The sequence below is a fragment of the Pan paniscus genome, chromosome X (assembly GCF_029289425.2).
Source record: "Pan paniscus chromosome X, NHGRI_mPanPan1-v2.0_pri, whole genome shotgun sequence".
NCBI lineage: Eukaryota > Metazoa > Chordata > Mammalia > Primates > Hominidae > Pan > Pan paniscus.
The window spans coordinates 69,375,049-69,396,638 of NC_073272.2; the positions used below are offsets into that span (position 1 = coordinate 69,375,049).

General features: G+C 40.8%; 1 protein-coding gene and 1 pseudogene across 3 annotated transcripts in view; one reads left to right on the forward strand and one right to left on the reverse strand.

The window, feature by feature from the left end:
- Positions 1–21,590, forward strand: part of EDA (ectodysplasin A) — a 426,944-nt gene that overhangs the window by 84,682 nt on the left and 320,672 nt on the right. The gene's annotated exons all lie outside the window — the stretch shown is intronic.
- LOC134729827 (uncharacterized) overlaps positions 640–21,590 on the reverse strand; it is a 117,372-nt pseudogene continuing 96,421 nt past the window's right edge.

Consider the following 21,590-nt stretch of genomic DNA (forward strand, 5'->3'; position numbering starts at 1 on the left):
TGTCCATCGTGTCGTTGCAGCAGGAACATCATCTGGATTGTCTGGTGGTTAACTGTAGTTTCAGCAAGACTTTTAATAGCTTTTATTAGTGGGATAATACAGGGGAGAAACAGGAGGAACCCGATGATGAAGATTACTGTCCCTACCAGTGTTTTAAATCCTCCTAAATTAGAGAACCACCCTCCAGAAGGTTTGTTGGGTCCCACCCATCCCTTCCAGGTTTGGACTGGTACATGGGCTACTTTTCTGATGTTTGAAGCAATTTCTAGAACTGCTTTTTTGTTATCGTCTATGTTAAGACAGCAATTAGAGATATTAAACTTACCACAGACCCCACTCTCTTCTGCTAATAACTAGTCTAGTGGTAGCCTGTTTTGATAAATTGCCGCACGCATTTGATTTTGTTGTTGCGGGAGCATTTCCAGGGCTGGGGAGGTTTGGTTAGTGATTATCTCTAGAACTGCCTGTAGCCTAATTATTCTGTTTAGCATATATATGGGAGTGCGATAACCCCAGGAACCATCCTCAGCCCAAGTGGCAGGACCGTGATATTCGATGATCCGTTGCGGAGGCCATTTGTCCTTTTGCCATCTTTGGCTTCCTTCTACCTTTAAGGATTGTTTTTCTTTGTTTAGGTTATTATATACAGGGACTCCGAGGGTGTTGCCCACTGTTAATGTTTTGGAGGAAGGAGTATCCTTGCGGGGTGAGCTTGACCCTGGTGCAACGGATCCAGTAGGGGAGTCCTTGGATTCTCACTGCAGTTGGCATGCTGAGTATCACAGTGTAGGGCCTGACCACTTCGGTTGTAGCTTTTTGTGAGGGTTGGGTTGGCAGATAAACACATCTGTGCCTGCAAGACAGTTATGTTGAGAGGACAAGGAGGTGTCGACAGGCAGAGGCATGGCCTCATTTGTTGCTTCACGAATAAAAGACAGTGTCTGGATTAAGGAAGGGAGGTAATTCCCGAGTGGCTCAGAGTCTGGTAAGGGTGGAGGCCCTAAAAGAAAAGTTCGGCCATACATGATTTCAAAGGGACTATAAAAAGAGTGTGCTTTTGGTGTTGCGCAGAGTCTCATGAGGGCAAAAGAGAGATTTTTTTTGTCCACGACTGCCGGGTTTCTAGAGTTGGGCTTGGTGAGTTGGGCTTTAAGGACAGAGTTGACCTTTTCAACTTTGCCTGAAGATTGGGGCCTGTAGGGTGTGTGGAGAATCCATTTTATTCCCAAGGATGTAGAGACGCCTTGGGTAATTTGGCTGATAGAGTCAGGCTGTTATCAGATTGGATGAGTGTTGGGAGTCCAAAACGGGGAATTCTATGCATGATGAGAGTTTGTGTGACGACATTTGCACCTTCTGAAGTTGTTGGGAATGCTTCTACCCACCCGGAGAAAGTACAGACAAAGACTAGAAGATAGCAGAGCCATTTACCGGGCAGCATGTGAGTGAAGTCTACTTGCCAATCTTGCCCGGGTGCCTGGCCCCGGGCTTCGTGGGTAGGAAAAGGCAGTGGCAGAGGGACCCCTGGGGTGACACTCAGTGGCAGATAAAGCAGGTCTGGGTGATTTCTCAAACACGGCTAGAAAGGTGAGGACAAGTGAGAATAGGGTGGAGAAGTTGGAAGAGAGGTTTGTACCCGACATGGAAAGAGTTGTGGAGACTTTAGAGGATAGGAATTGTTTAAGAGTGAGGAAGAACGAAGCACCCTCCCTTGACATACCATGGTCCTTGTTTTTGAAGGTTTTGGGCTTGGTAGTCCTCTTTTTCTTCTGAGGAGTAAAGAGGAGAGAATAAGGACAGGGACAGAGCATGGCCGAGTTTAGATGGGAGCTGGTTAGCATGGTGATGTGGGGAGTTTCTATGAATAGAGCATACACTTGGAGGAGGCATGGGGCAGGGATGAGACTTAGTACACTGCGGTGAGCTAGCATATCTGATGTTATGGGTTGAATAAACTGTTAGGTTGGCATGGAGAGATGGTTTTATGCTTTTAAGAGTGAGGACTGCAGCTGCCGCTGATGCTTGGAGGCAGGCAGGTCATCCGAGAACTGTGGCTTCAAGCTGTTTAGAGAGGTAGGCAACAATCTGGAGGGTGGGTCCCTTAGACTGGGTTAGAACACCTAGTGCAACTCCATGCCATTCGCTGGTATAGAGGGAGAAAGTTTTGGTGAGGTCTGGGAAAGTGAGGACGGGGGCTGAGAGCCTTACGGAGTAGACGGAAAGGTTGGGTAATAGTCTGCGCAGGGTTTAAAGGCTCATGGAGAGGGCCTTTTAGCAGGGTTTAAAGGCTCATGGAGAGGGCCTTTAGCAGCTTGATATAAGTTTGGCAAGTAGAGTGAAGGAGGGAACCCAGAGCCTAAAATATCCCGCTAGTCCTAGAAAAGAGATAATTTCTTGCTTAGTTTGCAGAGGCAGGAGGGACTAGAGGAGGGATATGCGGTCGGTTGTGAGCCGTCGGGTTTGCGGGGTAAGAGCTAGGCCTAGATAGGTGACTGAGGGGGTGCATATTTGTGCTTTCTTAGGGGAGACCTGATACCCCTGTTCTGCCAAGAAGTTGAAAAGAGGGATAGTATGTGTGTTGCAGTCTCTTTGAGAGGGGCTACACAGGAGCAGATCATTAACATATTGAAGGAGAGTGGACGGTTTTAGGGATAAGATACAGAGGTCATGAGCAAGGGCCTGCCCAAAATGGTGGGGGCTGTTTCTGAAACCTTGAGGTAGTATGCATGTGAGCTGGTGTGAAAGGTGTCAGGGTCTTCCCACATAAAGGCAAAGAGGTCTTGAGAATCAGGGTGTAAAGGAATTGTGAAAAAAGCATCCTTTAGGTTTAGAACAGAAAAATGGGTGGTATTGGAGGGAATTGCGGAAAGTGAAGTATATGGGTTAGGAACTACTGGACATACTGGGAGTACAGCTTGGTTAATGAGCCTGAGGTCCTTGACTAAGTAATAAGTTCCATCTGGCTTTTTGACAGGTAGAATTGGTGTGTTAAAAGGGGAGTCTGTTGGGCGGAGTAGGTGACTGGCAAGGAGGTGAGAAATGATAGGCTTTAGGCCTATGAGAGCTGCTTGGGGGATGGGATACTGCTTCTGTGATAGGAACTGGGTGGGCTCTTTAAGGGTAATGCGGACAGGAGTGTGGTGTTTTGCGACTGAGGAAAAAGGTGTGGAAGTATCCCAAATAGCGGGGTTAACTATGGATGGGGAATAAGGAAAGGTTGCATGTTTTAAAGTGGGAGGTTGGAGGAGTAGAAGAAAGTTAGAAGCACCAGAGGGGTTTGGGTTGATGCATTGGGTACTATGGGGAACGTGGAAGTGGAGAGTAGTGTGGAGTTTTGAAAGGATGTCTCTGCCTAGGAGTGGAGTTGGGCATGAGGGCAGTACTAAGAAAGAGCGAGTGAGGGAAAAGGTGTGCGGGGAGCAGAAAAGTGGAGGGGTGGCTCAGGGTTTGGAGACTTGTCCATTAATTCCCACAACAGAGACTTGGGAGGACTAGGTGGGTCCTGAAAAATTAGGTAAAGCAGAGTAGGTTGCCCCAGTATTAATTTTAAAAAAGCATACTGGCTTACCTGCCACCATCAGAGTTACCCTTGGCTCGTATGAAGAGATGGTAGTTGCTGGGGCATCTGTTCCAGGGCACTGTCAGTCTTCAGTGGCAAGGCTGATGAGATCTCAGTAGGAGGTTTTGGTCAGCTCAGGAAGGGATGGGGACAGTCCTTGTGGGGGCCACTCACAGTCCGACTTCCAGTGGGGTCCTCTGCAGAGGGGGCATGGCCTGGTGGGCTTACCTGGGTTTGGTCATTGTCTGGACCAGTCGCCTTCATTGCCACACTTGAAACAGGTGCCAGGTGGAGGTGGATTGCTAGGAGCATTCTGTGTGGAGCTGCGGCCCGTGGGCCTGCAGGGCCCCTTATGGTGGAGGCAAGCATTTGAAACTGCCTGTTTTTGCCTTTCACTTTCCTCATCACGATTGTTAAAGACTTTGAAGGCAAAATTAAGAAGGTCTTGTTGTAGGATTTGAGGGCCACCGGCAAGCTTCTGAAGCTTGCGCCAGATATCGGGGGTGGATTGGGAGATGAACTGAAGGTCCCTTCTGGGCTGGCTGGGTCTAGGTTGGTATACTTTCTCATGGCTTCAGTTAAACGAGAGAGAAAAAGGTCTGGGTTTTCGTCAGGACCCTGGGTGATTTCTGAAAGTTTTTCATAGTTGACTGCTTTATGGACACCCTTTTTGAGTCCTGCAAGGAGACACACAATCATGTGGTCCCGATGGCAGCATCCAGGGGCTTCATCTTGATAATCCCAGTGGGGGTCCTGGTTGGGGACTACCTCTGCGCCAGTAGGCTGGGCAGGAGCTTGGTGATGAATTGTATTAGCATACGCCTGAGCTAGGGTCCAGATATGGTCCCGGTCTTCTGGGGTGAGGGTGGAAGAGAGGATAATACAGAGGTCATGCCAAGTTCATAAGACTGGGTGAGGTACTGAAACTCTAATATAAGAGGTAGGGTCTTCTGGAAATGAACCAAGTCTTTTGTTAATTTGAGAGAGATCAGTGAGAGAGAAGGGAACATGAACTCTAACAATACCTTCAGTTCCTGCTACTTCCCAAAGGGGACACTCTAGCACAGGTGCTGAAGTAAGGGTGGGGCATGGACCAAAGATGGTGCCTGAGTGAGTACGGGTGGGAGAGAAGGAAGAAGCCGGAAGTGGTTCTTGCCGAGGGTTTGAAGGGGGAAGGGGGCGTTGAGCTGATAGGCAGTGGAGGATAGATAGGGGCATAAGGTGGCAGGATGGGTTTACAGGCCTCAGGAGAGGGCGGTGGGGGAGGAGAATGGGTACAGACAATACTAGAATTGTCCTGAGGAGGGGAAGGTGTAGGAAAAGAAGTGGATACTGCTGATTGGGAAGATGGTGGCTGGGAAGATGGCAGCTGAGAGGATGGTGGCTGGGAAGATGGCAGCTGAGAGGATGGCAACTGGGAAGATGGCGACTGAGAAGATAAAGAGGAGGCTTGGGGGACTAAAGGTGTTTGAGAGAGAGAGGAGGGGTGGACAGCAGTCTGCTGGATCCAACAAGGAAAAAGAGGTTGGGCTGGGAGGAGAAAGGCGATCAGGGCGGCGAGAATGGAGGAGAAGGATTTGAACAGGTGAGCAAGAATTGCCGAGGTTGGGTTGTGATCTGAGTGCAAAAAAGCCTGGACATAAGGAATTTCTCCCCATTTTTTCAGCCGTCAGCAATAATTGCTTAAGTCAGTTAAAACTGTAAAGTCGAATGTTCATTTGCGGGCCATTTGGACCCATTATCTAATTCATACTGTGGCCAGACTGAATTGCAAAAAAGACAAGGTGTTTAGGGCGGATATTTTGTCTGAGGCCTAAGGTTTGCAAGTTTTTTTTTTTTTTTTTTTTTTATGAGGCAGCCTAGAGGGCTGTCCTTTGGAATGGAAGACTGGGAATTTCCCATAACGGAGGGTAGGCTCGGGAGAAAAGTGAAAGGGAGACCATCTTGCATGGCCGTAGGGAGACGATAAAAGGAGCAATTGTCACCGCTGCCTTTTTCGTTCCTGGAATGGGATCAAATGGCTTAGAAGTGTCCCCCTAAGACCAGATGATCAGCGAGTGCCTGGCACACACCGGAACCTTCTTGGACCAAGGTTGGATTTTCGGACCGGAGAAACCAAGAGAGGCCATGCAGATTTTTCCCTGTTAACCAGGCTCCCAGGAAACTTTACCAGTAGGTGAGATCAGTGACTGATGTGCATGCACAGAGAGGCGACTAGAGGCTGAGGAGTTTCCTTTGTCCGGCTGCTGTGGCCTGCTCTCCAGGGTGGAGGCGTAGGTCCACAGGGGACATACACCGGAGCCCCTCCCGGTTTTCGGCACCAGATGAAAGGTTCTTGTATCTGTTCTAATCCCGAGAGCGTGCCAACAGACAACACGAGGTAGTGTGGAGCAATACGCTGTTTTAATGAGCGCCTGGGTGCAGACGGGCTGAGGCCTAAAATGGCATCAGCACCAAATGAGGCCAGGGCAGGGGTTTTATAGTCTCCTGTAAACAGAAAGTGTCTCAGTCTTATGTAACTGCTACGCAGTACCCTGACGGCCTCTCTCTCGGTCTTCAGGGGGTACGTGTCTTCCGGCCAGCTCTCTTCCTGCTTCTGCTATCTTGCTGAGGCATGCTGTTGGTGGAAGTAGTCTTGCGTCTTGGGACTGGGCCTGAGAAGGGAGGAGTTATTCATTCCCTTAAGTTTCAGGCCCTGGGGAGAATCTTTCAGAGAGAGAGAAAGACCACATCTATATTACTTTTATTGTAATATATCATTATAATTTTGGTATTTTATTAGTTGTTGTTAATCTCTTACTGTGCCTAATTTATAAGCTAAATCTTATCATAGGTATGTATGTATAGATGACAACATAGTATATATAGAGTTTGGTACTACCTTTGGTTTCAGGCATTGATGAAAAGAGTTGAACTCTGTAAAACATTTGAAGAGATTTATTCTGAGCCAAATATGAATGACCAATGGCCTGTGACACAGCCCCAGTAAATCCTGAGAACGTGTGCTACAGCTTGGTTTTACACATGTTAGGGAGACAAGACATCAATCAGTTCATGTAATATGTACATTGATTTGGTCTGGAAAGGCAAGGCAACTGGAAGCTGGGGTTTCCAGGTCATAGGCAGATTCAAAGATTTTCTGATTGGTAATTGGTTGAAACAGTTATTATCTAAAGACCTGGAATCAATAGAAAGAATGTCTGGGTTAAGATAAGAGGTTGTGGAGACCAAGATTTTATCATGCAGACAAAGCCTCCAGGTAGCAGAGGTAACAGGCTTCAGAGAGAATAGATTGTAAATATTTCTTATCAGACCTAAAGGGTCTGTTCTATCAGTTTTAAGGTCTCTGTTTTGATGTTAATGTTAGTCAGCTGTGCCTGAATTTCAAAAGGGAGGAGGGTATAATGAGAAATGTTCCATTATCACTTGAACTAGTTTTCAGGTTAACTTTGGAATGCCCTTGCCCAGAGGTGAGGAGTGGGGGGAGTGGGTGGGAGGGTCCATCAGTGCATCTACTGGGTGTCTTGGAATTTATCTCCCAAGGATAAGGTGGGGACTACTGTACTTAATATAACATAGAAGGACTTTAAGATTTTAAGTTACTGAAAAAGATTTTTGAAATTTTGACAAGTTCACTTAAACTTGTATCCCATTTACATTCACTTAATTTACTTATTCTTGACAATTCTTGAATTGCTCATTAAACAAAACTGGCCATTGAAGGAGTTCAGGAAATACCACCCTAAAATATGTATATCGGTATACATATTTTTGTTATGTTGATGACTTTGAGCTGAAGCATTTGAAAAACAGCAAAATAGGCCAGGCGTGGTGGCTCACACCTGTAATCCCAGCACTTTGGGAGGCCGAGGTGGGCCATTCACCTGAGGTCAGGAGTTCAAGATCAGCCTGGCCAACATGGTGAAACCCTGTCTCTACTAAAAAAAATACAAAATTAGCTGGATGTCGTGATGGGCACCTGTAATCCCAGCTACTCGGGAGGCTGAGGCAGGAGAATGGCTTGAACCTGGGAGGCGGAGGTTGCAGTGAGCTGAGATCACACCATTGCACTCCAGCCTGGGCTACAAGAGTGAAACTCCATCTCAAAAAAAAAAAAAAAAAAAAAAAGAAAAAAGAAAAACAGCAAAATACAGAGGCTTTCTGAGTTCCCCCTCCATCTGCCTAAAGACTAATGCTACAAAAGGAACTCAATTGTCATCAGTCCTCTGAAGATTAACTGTTATCACAAGAGAGAAGGCCAGAAGTCCATCGCAACCAGACAAACCTTGTCACAACATCATCTATTCTCTAAGGGGCCCATTCATCTTTCCCCAACACCATTTACTCTGAAGATACCTCTTTTCTTTGACCTCTAACCATTTTACTCATAGTAGCAGTAGGGATTGAGTCAAGGGATCTTTGTCCTTTTTTAAAATGACCTGCCTGATTATTGCCCTAAGCAATTTTTAGTTAGGCTGCTCATTATATTTGTCTTTGGGCTTTTAAAATTTCTCCAAACTGAGGTAAATAGAGTGGACTGGTTTGGGTCACTGAAATGTTGGGGGACCAACAGGGAGTCCCTCTGGTTCATCCATCCTTTGTTAGATTCAACCTTTGTTTTAACCCCATCAGTGTCCATTTTAGTCATCTCATTTTTAAGAACCATCTAAAAATTTTCTACGCCAAATTTGCATTTCTAAAGTGATGGTTCTTAGGTAAAACAAGGTACAAAATTTATATCTCAAAGGTACAGAACTCAGATTTCAGCACTAATTGTCATTATTTGCTCAAACCAAGAAAAGAAGGTATTGGTAAAGGCCCAGTTAAGACAAGATGGCCAAGAAAATCACCTTAAACAAAGGTAAGGCTTGTTATGTAAATTTAAGTCAATGCTTTCTCCATTGTAAGAGCTTCTAATAAGAGTCCTGCCTTTCTTCCGGTGCAGAGACAGAGACAGCCTTATAAATGGAGATTTCCTTTATAGATGTAAATTTATTTTACAAAACGTCTCAAAATAACTAAAAATAGGCAGATTCCCAGCCCAAGTTTTTAAATTAGATTACTGAGTTCAGAGTGGTTCCCATTAATGCATAGGGCAGACAAAGCATCTTCTATGCCAGCCTAGGATACATTTCACTGTTGTTCTGAGTCAAGATTTTGACAAAGGCATAGAGTGGTTAAAGAAGCAGGCCACCTTTATCTGAGGGCTGAACTTCTCTAAACAACTTTTTTATCCTGAGATGGGAAAATAAGCAAAAAGGTTAATAAATTTAGAGTACTATCGATGAAAAGTGTCAAACTCTGTAAAATAGTTTTGAAAAGATTTTTTCTGATCCAAATATGAGTGACCATGACCCATGACACAGCCCTCAGGAGATCCTGAGAATATGTGCCCAAGGTGTTTGGGGTGCAGCTTGGTTTTATACATTTTAGGGAGATGTGAAACTTCAATCAAACACATTTAAGAAATACATTGGTTCAGTCCAGAAAGGCAGGACAACTCGAAGAAGGGTGGGGGTGGGGAGGCTTCCAGGTTGTATGTAGATTTACAATTTTTCTAATTGGCAATTGGTTGAAAGAGTTATCAATAGAAAGGAATGTCTATGTTGAGATAAGAGGTTGTGGAGACCAAGGTTTTATCATACAAATGAAGCCTCCAGGTAGCAGGCTTCAGAGAGAATAGATTATAAATGTTTCTTATCAGACTATGTTGATGTTAATGCTGAAGAGGCCTAATGAGGCATGTCTGACCCCCACTTCCTGTCATGGCCTGAACCAGTCTCTCAGGTTAAATTTTAAAGTGCCCTGGCCTAGGAAGAAGTCCATTCAGGTGGTTGGGGGGTACCTTAGAATTTTATTTTTGGTTTACAGTAGGCAGAGGAGGATAAAGAGAAAGATGGAGAGAAAGATAAAGAACAGTCAGAATCATCAGTCAACATAAAATATTTTCTCTCTCCAAAGATCATGTTGACCAGAAAGAGGTGGACAGAGTTGGCAGAACATATAGTCAACAGGGTTTTGAGAAGAGAGGTTTCAGTCAACTGAGAGGTTCTTATGGGAGAAGCAAGAATAAGTACAGAAAACAGAGAGAACTAATTCTTACAAATATTTTTCTGAAAATGGTCCAAGTGATATTAGACAGGTTTGGACACAGGAATCTTTTAGACATAATTTGAAACCTCCACCATGGAAATATCCTTTATTTCTCTCTGAGAGATTGGTTAATTATCATCCAAGGAGTGAAGCCTTTGGGGGCTTCTTCTAGTGAGGAAATAGTGCAGGACAAAGTGAGTGAGTTCATCAGATGTCTTGTATAAAAACTGACAGTTTATTTTCCAATTCTCTGGCTGTTTACGATAAAGTCAGACATCTCAGAGCACAGGGTACTTTAGTTTGGGACCCCTTGTTTTTGGTTTAAAATTTATACCGCAAGGTCCTCTTGGTCCTCGTAGATGTTGTAGCTGTAAAGACACCCAACTGTTTGCCTTTTGTAAGGAGTTTTCCCACTGTGCCCACTGTAACTCTAAGTTACTCTGAGTTCACCCATTTCTCTAGAAAAACACAGGTTCTATATCCATAGTTCTTATACATGAAATTTGCTAGAGTTCCACATGGAGGAGTTCTAGACTTTTTGGATCCAGATGAACCCATGATTTCCTATTATATTCTAGTAACCTTACCTACCTATTGAACCCAGTCCAGTTTCTGTCTGACCCAGGCAGACACCTGTGGCACCCCCATACAGTACCCATTCCTGTTTCTATTGTGACTTCTGAATCCATTGTGGATTAAAAAAAATGCTAAAATAAATTTGAGAGCTCAAGCAACAAATTTGTGGAGCCCAGAATCTGAGAGAGAAATCACCCATGACCCCAGTTGCTCTAATAGATCAGTGGGCATAATGGGCTCTGTTGGGTACTTTTACTTAGTCACTCAGTGTTACTGGGGGTCACTGGAGTTCTACTTTGGATCCGACTTCCAATGCCAATCTGTTAAAAGAAAAACTTTAGACAAACTAAATTTAACAGAGTTTAATTGAGGAAAGAATGATTCACAAATTGGGCAGCCCTCAAAACCAGAACAGGTTAACAGAACTCTTGCATGCAGCATTTATGGACGAAAAACTGAGTGCCCTAAGAGAGACAGCTTGATTGGTTACAGCTCTGCCTTTGCCTTATTTGAGCATGGTGTAATCAGTTAGCTACCTGCAGTTGACCGAAGCTTGGCTGCTGTGATTGGTGGACACTCAGCTATTTGTTACAAAAGTATACTGTGAAGTTGGGCTTTTAGTTAGTTTTTATGTACGTAGGTTTTAGTTCATCAGTTCATTAGGTAAGGACTCAAGTATGGAGGCTTCACACATGTATGAGGAGCTGTGCTAGGAACTGGGGCTATAACAGTGATTAGAGGTAGATTTACTATAAAGTGAATGAAGCTTAAATTCCAAGGCCCTTCACTTGCAGGGACATCTACGGCCCTATAACTAATTTTGTATTTGTAATTTGGTATTATTGTTCTTGAAGAAAATTCTGCAACTCATATATTTTAAGTCCAACAAAACCTGTATCTGGCTAGGAAGAAAACAAAGTTCCTGTTACCTGCTCCCATTTTGATGGGAGCTGGGGTGGGGGCAGACAAAAAATATAAAAAATAGATCTACAATATATCAGGTGGAAGCAAATACAGGAGAAACTTAGAGCAAGGAAAGGGATATATAAAAAGTGAGGGGTGGGAGTTGCTGTCTCACTTATGTGGTCAAGAAATGCCTCTGTGATATAGCAAGACCCAGAAGAAATGAAGGATAACATCATGCAGATAATTGGGAGAAGAACCAACTGGATAGAGAAAATAGCATGTGCAAAGGTCCTGAGTCTAGAATGTGTTCTTGGTGTGTTTGAGGAATGGCAAAGTTGTCAATGTAGCAGAAACAGTAAGAAATGAAGTCTGAGATCATGATGGTTCACTGGGCTTTCCATCAGCTTAAAACTCTTTCACAGATGCTGCTGTGTTTATTTAATTGTAAGTTTGGACCTTTGTGAAAGGCTTTTTATTTGTTTATGTTATTTTTCATTGTGTATCTAACAGCCAGTATAGTCTGTTAATTCCTAATTCTGACCATTCAAATATCAGTACCCTTGTGTGCTTCAGACCATCTGCAGATTCAGTCAACTATATGCTTTCTGTTTGGTTTTCAAACCATCAGTGGAAATCTTGAAGGATATGTGGCCTTTTAGCATTTGGCTAGGGACCATTGATTGACATTTAATCTTTCAGTCAGTCTTGAGTATGGTCTTTGAAATGTTTACAAGTTCTCTCAGCTCTAATGTGACACATCAGTTTTGACTCTATAAAGCTATTCTGAGACACCGTCAAATACTTTCCTAAACTCAGGATATAAAAACAGTTATAGCACTCACCTGATAACTTTTATATCAAAAGTAAAGGAAGGAAGAAAGGGAGGGGAGGGTGAACGAGTTTTTTTCCTAATGAACCCATACTAGCTCCTAGTGTCCACTGATTTCTCTTTGCTTTAAACTGTTTTCAGCATTATTTTTTTCTCTTTTTAAAGAGGGGGCATCTCAGGCTGGCTTTGAATTTTTGGACTCTAGAGATCCTCTCACCTCAACCTCCAGAGGAACTGGGACTACAGGCATGGGCCATCACTCCTGTCTATGTCCCCAGCATTTTAAACTGATGTTGTTATTAAGAAAATTGTAGATTTTTTTTTCTTGTAAATTTGTTTGAGTTCATTGTAGATTCTGGATATTAGCCCTTTGTCAGATGAGTAGGTTGCGAAAATTTTCTCCCATTCTGTAGGTTGCCTGTTCACTCTAATAGTAGTTTCTTTTGCTGTGCAGAAGCTCTTGAGTTTAATTAGATCCCATTTGTCAATTTTGGCTTTTGTTGCCATTGCTTTTGGTGTTTTATACTTGAAGTCCTTGCCCATGCCTATGTCCTGAATGGTATTGCCTAGGTCTTCTTCTAGGGTTTTTATGGTTTTAGGTCTAACATTTAAGTCTTTAATCCATCTTGAATTAATTTTTGTATAAGGTGTAAGGAAGGGATCCAGTTTCAGCTTTCTACATATGGCTAGCCAGTTTTCCCAGCACCATTTATTAAATAGGGAATCCTTTCCCCATTTCTTGTTTTTGTCAGGTTTGTCAAAGATCAGATGGTTGTAGATATGCGGCATTATTTCTGAGGGCTCTGTTCTGTTCCATTGGTCTATATCTCTGTTTTGGTACCAGTACCATGCTGTTTTGGTTACTGTTGCCTTTAGTATAGTTTGAAGTCAGGTAGCGTGATGCCTCCAGCTTTGTTCTTTTGGCTTAGGATTGACTTGGCAATGCGGGCTCTTTTTTGGTTCCATATGAACTTTAGTTTTTTCCAATTCTGTGAAGAGAGTCATTGGTAAATTGATGGGGATGGCATTGAATCCATAAATTACCTTGGGCAGTATAGCCATTTTCACGATATTAATTCTTCCTACCCATGAGCATGGAATGTTCTTCCATTTGTTTGTATCCTCTTTGATTTCATTGAGCAGTGGCTTGTAGTTCTTCTTGAAGAGGTCCTTCACATCCCTTGTAAGTTGGATTCCTAGGTATTTTATTCTCTTTGAAGCAATTGTGAAAGGGAGTTCACTCATGATTTGGCTCTCTTGTTTGACTGTTGTTGGTGTATAAGAATGCTTGTGATTTTTGCACATTGATTTTGTATCCTGAGACTTTGCTGAAGTTGCCTATCAGCTTAAGGAGATTTTGGGCTGAGAAGATGGGGTTTTCTAGATATACAATCATGTCATCTGCAAACAGGGACAATTTGACTTCCTCTTTTCCTAATTGAATGCCCTTTATTTCCTTCTCCTGCCTGATTGCCCTGGCCAGAACTTCCAACACTATGTTGAATAGGAGTGGTGAGAGAGGGCATCGCTGTCTTGTGCCAGTTTTCAAAGGGAATGCTTCCAGTTTTTGCCCATTCAGTATGATATTGGCTGTGGGTTTGTCATAGATAGCTCTTATTATTTTGAGATACGTCCCATCAATACCTAACTTATTGAGAGTTTTTAGCATGAAGGGTTGTTGAATTTTGTCAAAGGCCTTTTCTGCATCCATTGAGATAATCACGTGGTTTTTGTCTTTGGTTCTGTTTATATGCTGGATTATGTTTATTGATTTGTCTATGTTGAACCAGCCTTGCATCCCAGGGTTGAAGCCCACTTGATCATGGTGGATAAGCTTTTTGATGTGCTGCTGGATTCAGTTTGCCAGTATTTTATTGAGGATTTTTGCATCGATGTACATCAGGGATATTGGTCTAAAATTCTCTTTTTTGGTTGTGTCTCTGCCAGGCTTTGGTATCAGGATGATGCTGACCTCATAAAATGAGTTAGGGAGGATTCCCTCTTTTTCTATTGATTGGAATAGTTTCACAAGGAATTGTACCAGTTCCTCCTCGTACCTCTGGTAGAATTCGGCTGTGAATGCATCTGGTCCTGGACTTTTTTTGGTTGGTAGGCTATTAATTATTGCCTCAATTTCAGAGCCTGTTATTGGTCTATTCAGAGATTCAACTTCTTCCTGGTTTAGTCTTGAGAGAGTGTATGTGTCGAGGAATTTATCCATTTCTTCTAGATTTTCTAGTTTATTTGCGTAGAGGTGTTTATAATATTCTCTGATGGTAGTTTGTATTTCTGTGGTATCGATGGTGATATCCCCTTTATCATTTTTTATTGCGTCTATTTGATTCTTCTCTCTTCTCTTCTTTATTAGTCTTGCTAGCAGTCTATCAATTTTGTTGATCTTTTCAAAAAACCAGCTCCTGGATTCATTGATTTTTTGAAGGGTTTTTTGTGTCTCTATTTCCTTCAGTTCTGCTCTGATCTTAGTTATTTCTTGCCTTCTGCTAGCTTTTGAATGTGTTTGCTCTTGCTTCTCTAGTTCTTTTAATTGTGATGTTAGGGTGTCAATTTTAGATCTTTCCTGCTTTCTCTTGTGGGCATTTAGTGCTATAAATTTCCCTCTACACACTGCTTTGAATGTGTCCCAGAGATTCTGTTATGTTTTGTCTTTGTTCTCGTTGGTTTCAAAGAACATCTTTATTTTTGCCTTCATTTCATTATGTATCCAGTAGTCATTCATTTGGAGTAATTATAAATGGTAATGTGTCTTTAATTTTGGTTTCCACATGTTAATTATTAGTATATATAGATGCAGTTCATATTTGTCTCTTGACATTGGACCTTAAACAACCCCATCAAAAAGTGGGCGAAGGATATGAACAGACACTTCTCAAAAGAAGACATTTATGTAGCCAAAAGACACATGAAAAAATGCTCATCATCACTGGCCATCAGAAAAATGCAAATCAAAACCGCAATGAGATACCATCTCACACCAATTAGAATGGCAATCATTAAAAAGTCAGGAAACAACAGGCACTGGAGAGGATGTGGAGAAATAGGAACACTTTTACACTGTTGGTGGGACTGTAAACTAGTTCAACCATTGTGGAAGTCAGTGTGGTGATTCCTCAGGGATCTAGAACTAGAAATACCATTTGACCCAGCCATCCCATTACTGGGTATATACCCAAAGCATTATAAACCATGCTGCTGTAAAGACACATGCACATGTATGTTTATTGCGGCACTATTCACAATAGCAAAGACTTGGAACCAACCCAAATGTCCAACAATGATAGACTGGATTAAGGAAATGTGGCACATATACACCATGGAATACTATGCAGCCATAAAAAATGATGAGTTCATGTCCTTTGTAGGGACATGGATGAAGCTGGAAACCATCATTCTCAGCAAACTATTGCAAGGACAAAAAAACCAAACAGTGCATGTTCTCACTCATAGGTGGGAATTGAACAATGAGAACACATGGACACAGGAAGGGGAACATCACACACCGGGGCCTGTTGTAGGGTGGGGGGAGGGGAAGGGATAGCATTAGGAGATATACCTAATGTTAAATGACGAGTTAATGGGTGCAACACACCAACATGGCACATGTATACATATGTAACAAACCTGCACGTTGTGCACATGTACCCTAAAACTTAAAGTATAATTTAAAAAGAGGAAAATTGTAGATTCACACGCAATTTTCAGAAATAATACGGAGAACTCCTTTGTATGCTCTAGTTTCCGCTAATGGTAACAGTTTACAAAACTATAGTATAATATCATGACCAGGAATTGACATTGGTACAATCTACCCATCTTATTCATATTTCTTCAGATTTACTTGTAGTCGTATACAATCTTATCTGTGTAGCCTTGTGTATCTACTACCACAGTTGAGATACAGAACAGTTCCAACATCAAAAGGATCCCTTGTTTTGTCCTTTTATAAACACACCCGCTGCCTCCTTGTGTACCCTCCCTTTACCCCATGTCTAACCCCAGGCAACCACTAATCTCCTGTTTCTACAGTTTTGTCATTTCTAAAATGTCATATAAATGGAATCATACGGTATGTACACTTTGGGGATTTACTTTTTTTCACTTAGCATAGTCCCCTTGGAATCCATCCAAATTGTTGTGTGTATTAATAGTTTGTTCCTTTTTATTGCTGAGTAATGTTTCATTGTGTGGATGAACTGTAGTTTGTTTAACAAGTCACCTGTTGAAGGACATCAAGGCTTATTCCAGTTTTTGGCAATTACAAAGAAAGCTGCCATGAACATTTGTGTGTAGGTTTTTGTTTGAACATGTTTTTATTTTTCTGGGATAAATGCCTAAGAATCCAGTTGCTGGGTCATATTATAGTTGCATGTTTAGTTTTTTTTTTTTCCAAGAAACTGCCAAACTATTTACAATAATTTATAATTTTACTTTATACAAAATTTATAATTTTACTTTACCATAGTGGCTGTACTATTTTACATTCCCACCATGAATGGTTCTCTTTCTCCACATTCTTGCCAGCATTTGGCACTGTCACTATTTTTAATATTAGCCATTTGGATAGGTGTGTAGTAGTGTATCATAGTAATTTTAATTTTAATTTCCCTGATGGCTAATAATATTGAACATCTTTTCATGTATTGATCTGCAATCTCTGTGTCCTCTTTAGTTAAGTGTCTCTTCATGTCTTTTGTTTTATTTTTAGTTTACTCTTGAGTTTTGAGAGTTCTTTATATATTCTAGATATAAGTTCATTTTCAAATATGTGGTTTGGAAATATTTTCTCGTAGTCTATAAGCTTATCTTTTTGTTGTGCTCACATAGGCTTTCACAGAGCAAGGGTTTTAAATTTTGGTAAGGTCGAATTTATCAGTTTTTTCTTTTATAGATCATACTTTTTGTGTCAAGTCTAAGAACTCTTTGCCTCACCCTAGTTCCCAAAGATTTTCTCCTGTTTTTAAAAAAGGTTTTATAATTTTACTTTTATATTTAAGTCTATGATACATTTTGAGTTAACTTTTATATAAATTGTGAAGATTATTTCAGGGTTACTTTACTTGCCTGGGGATATCCAATTGCTCCAGCATCATTTGTTGAAAAGGCTATGCTTCCTCCATTGAATTGGGTTTGACTTTAGTCATGCATATTTATATGAACATATTTTTGAGTTCTCTGTTTCGTCTCATGGAGCTGTATGTCTACCCTCCACTAATACCATGCTGTTTTGATTACGGTAGCTATATATGTTAAGTGTTAATATGTGCTAGAGTGATTCCTTCTCCTTTTTTTCTCTTTTCCAGGGTTGTTCTACCTATTCTGAGGCCTGTGCCTTTCCATATAACTTAAAATAAGCTTGCCTATGTCTACAAAAATCCTTGTTAGGATTTTTATAGGAATTATAGTAAACCTGTGGATCAATATGGGGAAAATTGACATCTTTACAATGTTGTCTTCCAATCAATGAACACAATATATCTATCTATTTAGGTCTTTTAAAAATTCCTTTCAACCCATTTTTTTTTTTTTTTTTTTTTTTTACTTTTTGTAACTTTTATTTTAGGTTCAGGAGTACATGTGCAGGTTTGTTATACAGGTAAACTCATGTCACAGGAGTTTGTTGTACAGATTATTTTGTCACCCAGGTACTAAGCCTAGTACGCAAGAGTTATTTTTTTCTGATCCTCTCCCTCTTCTCACCCTCCATCCTCAAGTAGGCCCCAGTGTCTAACATTCCCCTCTTTGTGTCCATGTGTTCTCATCATTTAGCTCCCACTTATAAGTGAGAATATGCAGTATTTGGCTTTCTGTTCCTGCATTAATTTGCTAAGGATAATGGCCTCAAGCTCCATCCATGTTCCTACAAAGGACATGATTTCATTCTTTTTAATGGTTGCATAATATTCCATGGTATATATGTACCACATTTTCTTCGACCAGTTTGCTATTGATGGACATTTACATTGATTCCATGTCTTTGCTATTGTGAGTAGTGCTGCAGTGAACATACGCCACATGCATGTGTCTTTATGGTAGAATGATTTATATTCCTTTGGGTATATGCCCAATAATGAGATTGCTGGGTCAAATGGTAGTTCTTTGAGGAATTGCCACACTGTTTTTCACAATGGTTGAACTAATTTATTCTCCCACTAACAGTGTATTAAGCATTCTCTTTTCTTTGCAACCTCTCCAGCATCTGTTATTTTTGACTTTCTAGTAGTAGTCATTTTGACTGGTGTGAGATGGTATCTCATTGTGGTTTTGATTTGCATTTTTCTAATGATCAGTGATATTGAGTTTTTTTTTCATGTGCTTGTTGGCTGCATGTATATATTCTTTTGAAAAGTGTCTGTTCATGTCCTTTGCCTACTTTTTAATGGGTTTGTTTTCTTGTAGATTTCAGTTCCTCATAGATGCTGGATATTAGACCTTTGTCAGATGCATAGTTTACACATATTTTCTCCTATTCTATGGGTTATTTGTTTAATCTGCTGATAGTTTCTTTTGCTGTACAGAAGCTCTTTAATTAGATCCCATTTGTCCATTTTTGCTTTTGTTGCAATCGCTTTTGGCGTCTTCATCATGAAATCTTTGCCTGTGCCTATATCCTGAGTGGTATTGCCTAGATTTTCTTCTAGGGTTTTTATAGTTTGGGGTTTTACATTTCAGTCTTTACTCATTCTTGAGTTAATTTTTGTGTATGTTGTAAGGAAGGGATCCAGTTTCAATCTTTTGCATATGGCTAGCCTGTTTTCCCAGCACCTTTATTGAATAGGGATTCCTTTCACCATTGCTTGTTTTTGTTGACTTTGTCAAAGATCAGATAGTTGTAGGTGTGTGGCTTTATTTCTAGGCTCTCTATTCTGTTCCACTGATCTATGCATCTGTTTTGTTCCATTACCATGCTGTTTTGGTTACTGTCACCCTGTAATATAGTTTAAATTCAGGTAATATGATGCCTTCAGCTTATTTTTTTTTCCTTAGGATTGCCTTGGCTACTTGGGCTGTTATTTGGTTCCATATGAATTTTAAAATAGTTTTTTCTAGTTCTGTGAAGAATGTCATTGATAGTTTGATAGGAATAGCATTGAATCTCTAAATTGCTTTGGGCAGTATGGCCATTTTAATGATATTGATTCTTCTTATCCATGAGCATGGAATGGTTTTACATTTGTTTGTGTCTTTCCTGATGTCTTTGAGCAGTGTTTTGTAATTCTCATTGATCTTTCACCTCCCTGGTTAGCTGTATTCCTAGGTATTTTATTCGTTTTGTAACAGTTGTGAATGGGATTGCATTCCTGATTTGGCTCTCTGCTTGGCTATTGTTGATGTATAGGAATGTTAGTGATTTTTGTACACTGATTTTGTATCCTGAAACTTTGCTGAAGTTGTCTATCAGCTGAAGGAGCTTTTGGGCCAAGACTATGGGGTTTTCTGGGTATAGAATCATGTCATCAGCAAACAGGGATAGTTTGACTTCCTCTCTTACTATTTGGATGCCCTTTATTTCTGTCTCTTGTGTGATTGCTCTGGCTAGGACCTACAATACCATGTTGGATAGGAGTGGTGAGAAAGGGCATCCTTGTCTTGTGCTGGTTTTCAAGGGGAATGCTTCCAGCTTTTGCCCATTCAATATGATGTTGTCTGTGGGTTTGTCATAAATGGCTTTTATTATTTTGAGGTATGTCCCTTCAATACCTAGGTTATTGAGAGTTTTTAACATGAAGGGATTCAACAGCATTTTATAATGTTCAGTATATACAGCCTCTATGTGTTTTGTTAGGTATCTACCTAAGTACTCTATTTTCTTCAGTGCTATTGAAACTGGTATTATATTTTAAATTTTAGTTTCTGCATGTTTATTGTCAGTATATAGAAAAGCAATTGAATATTTGTGTGTTGATCTTTTATCTGTGTACTTGGTGATATGGTTCGGGTCTGTGTCACCTCCCAAATCTCATGTCAAATTGTTTTTTTTTTTTTTTCAAGATGGAGTCTTGCTTTGTCGCCCAGGCTGGAGTGCAGTGGCACGATCTCAGCTCATTGCAAGCTCTGCCTCCCAGGTTCACACCATTCTCCTGCCTCAGCCTCCCGAGTAGCTGGGACTACAGGTGCCCACCACCATGCCTGGCTAATTTTTTGTATTTTTAGTAGAGACAGGGTTTCACTGTGTTAGCCAGGATAGTCTTGATCTCCTGACCTCTTGATCCACCCTCCTTGGCCTCCCAAAGTGCTGGGATTACAGGTGTGAGCCACCATGCCTGGCCAATCTCATGTCAAATTGTAATCCCCAATGTTGGAGGTGGGGCCTGGTAGGAAGTGATTGGATCCTGGGGGCAGATTTCTCTTTTGGTGCTGTTTTTGTGGTAGTGAGTTATCATGAGATATGGTTGTTTAAAAGTGTGTAGCATGTCCCCACTTTTCTCTCTTCCTCGTGTTCTGGCCATGTAAAATGTGCCTGCTTCCCCTTCACCTTCTGCTGTGATTGGCCTCCCCAGAAGCTGTCAACGTTTCCTATACAACCAGTGGAACTATGAGCCAATTAAACCTCTTTTCTTTATAAATTACCCAGTCTCAGGTACTTCTTTATACCAGTGTGAGAATGGACTAATACACTTGGTAAACTCACTTATAGATTCTAAGTGTTTTTCTGTAGTTTCCTTGGGATCTTCAACGTAGACATAGCATCTGCAAACAAAGATAGTTTTCTTTCTTTCTTTCTTTCTTTCTTTCTAACCTATATGCCTTTTTTTTCTTGTCTTATTGCACTAGCTAGTACTTCTAGTACTGTGTTTAGTATTGAGAACAACTTCTTGCCTTGTTCCTATCTTAAGGAAAAAATACTCAGATTTTACCATTAAGTATGATGTTACCTGTAGGACTTTGTAGATGCTTTTTATCAAGTGAGTTAATTTTTCTCTATTTCAAATTACTGAGAGTTTTTTTTTCATGATTGAGTGTTGGACTTTGTCAGATACCTTTTCTGCATCAATTGATATGATCATATGATTTTTCTTCTTCATGTTGTTGATTATTGTGAATTACATTGATTGATTTTTGAATGTTAAGCCAGCCTTGCATACCTGGAATAAACCCCACTTGGTCATGATGTATAATTCTTTTCATATATTTTGGATCCAGTTTGCTAATATTTTTATGAGGATTTTTGTATTTAAGTTCATGAACAATTATTGGCCCTTAGTTTCCTTTTTTAAATTATATTTTCTTTGTCTGGTTTTGGTATGAAGATAACACTACCCTTATAAAATGAGTTAGGAAGTATTACCTTCTTCCTATTTTTCTGGAAGAAATTTGTTAAAGTTTATGTTAATTCCTCTTTAATGATTGGTGGAATTCACCAGTGAATTCAGTTGAGCCTGAAGATTTCTTTTTCAGGAGCTTTTAAATTACAGATTGAATTATTTTGATAGTTACAAGTCTACTCAGATTATCTATTTCATCTTGGTTGAGGCTTGGTAGGTTGTTGTTTCTGAGGAATTGGTCCATTTCTTCTCAGTTATCAAATTTATGAGCATAAAGTTATTCGTAGTATGCCCTTATATTTTTAATGGTTGTAGGATGTAGTGATATATTCTGTTTCATTCCTGA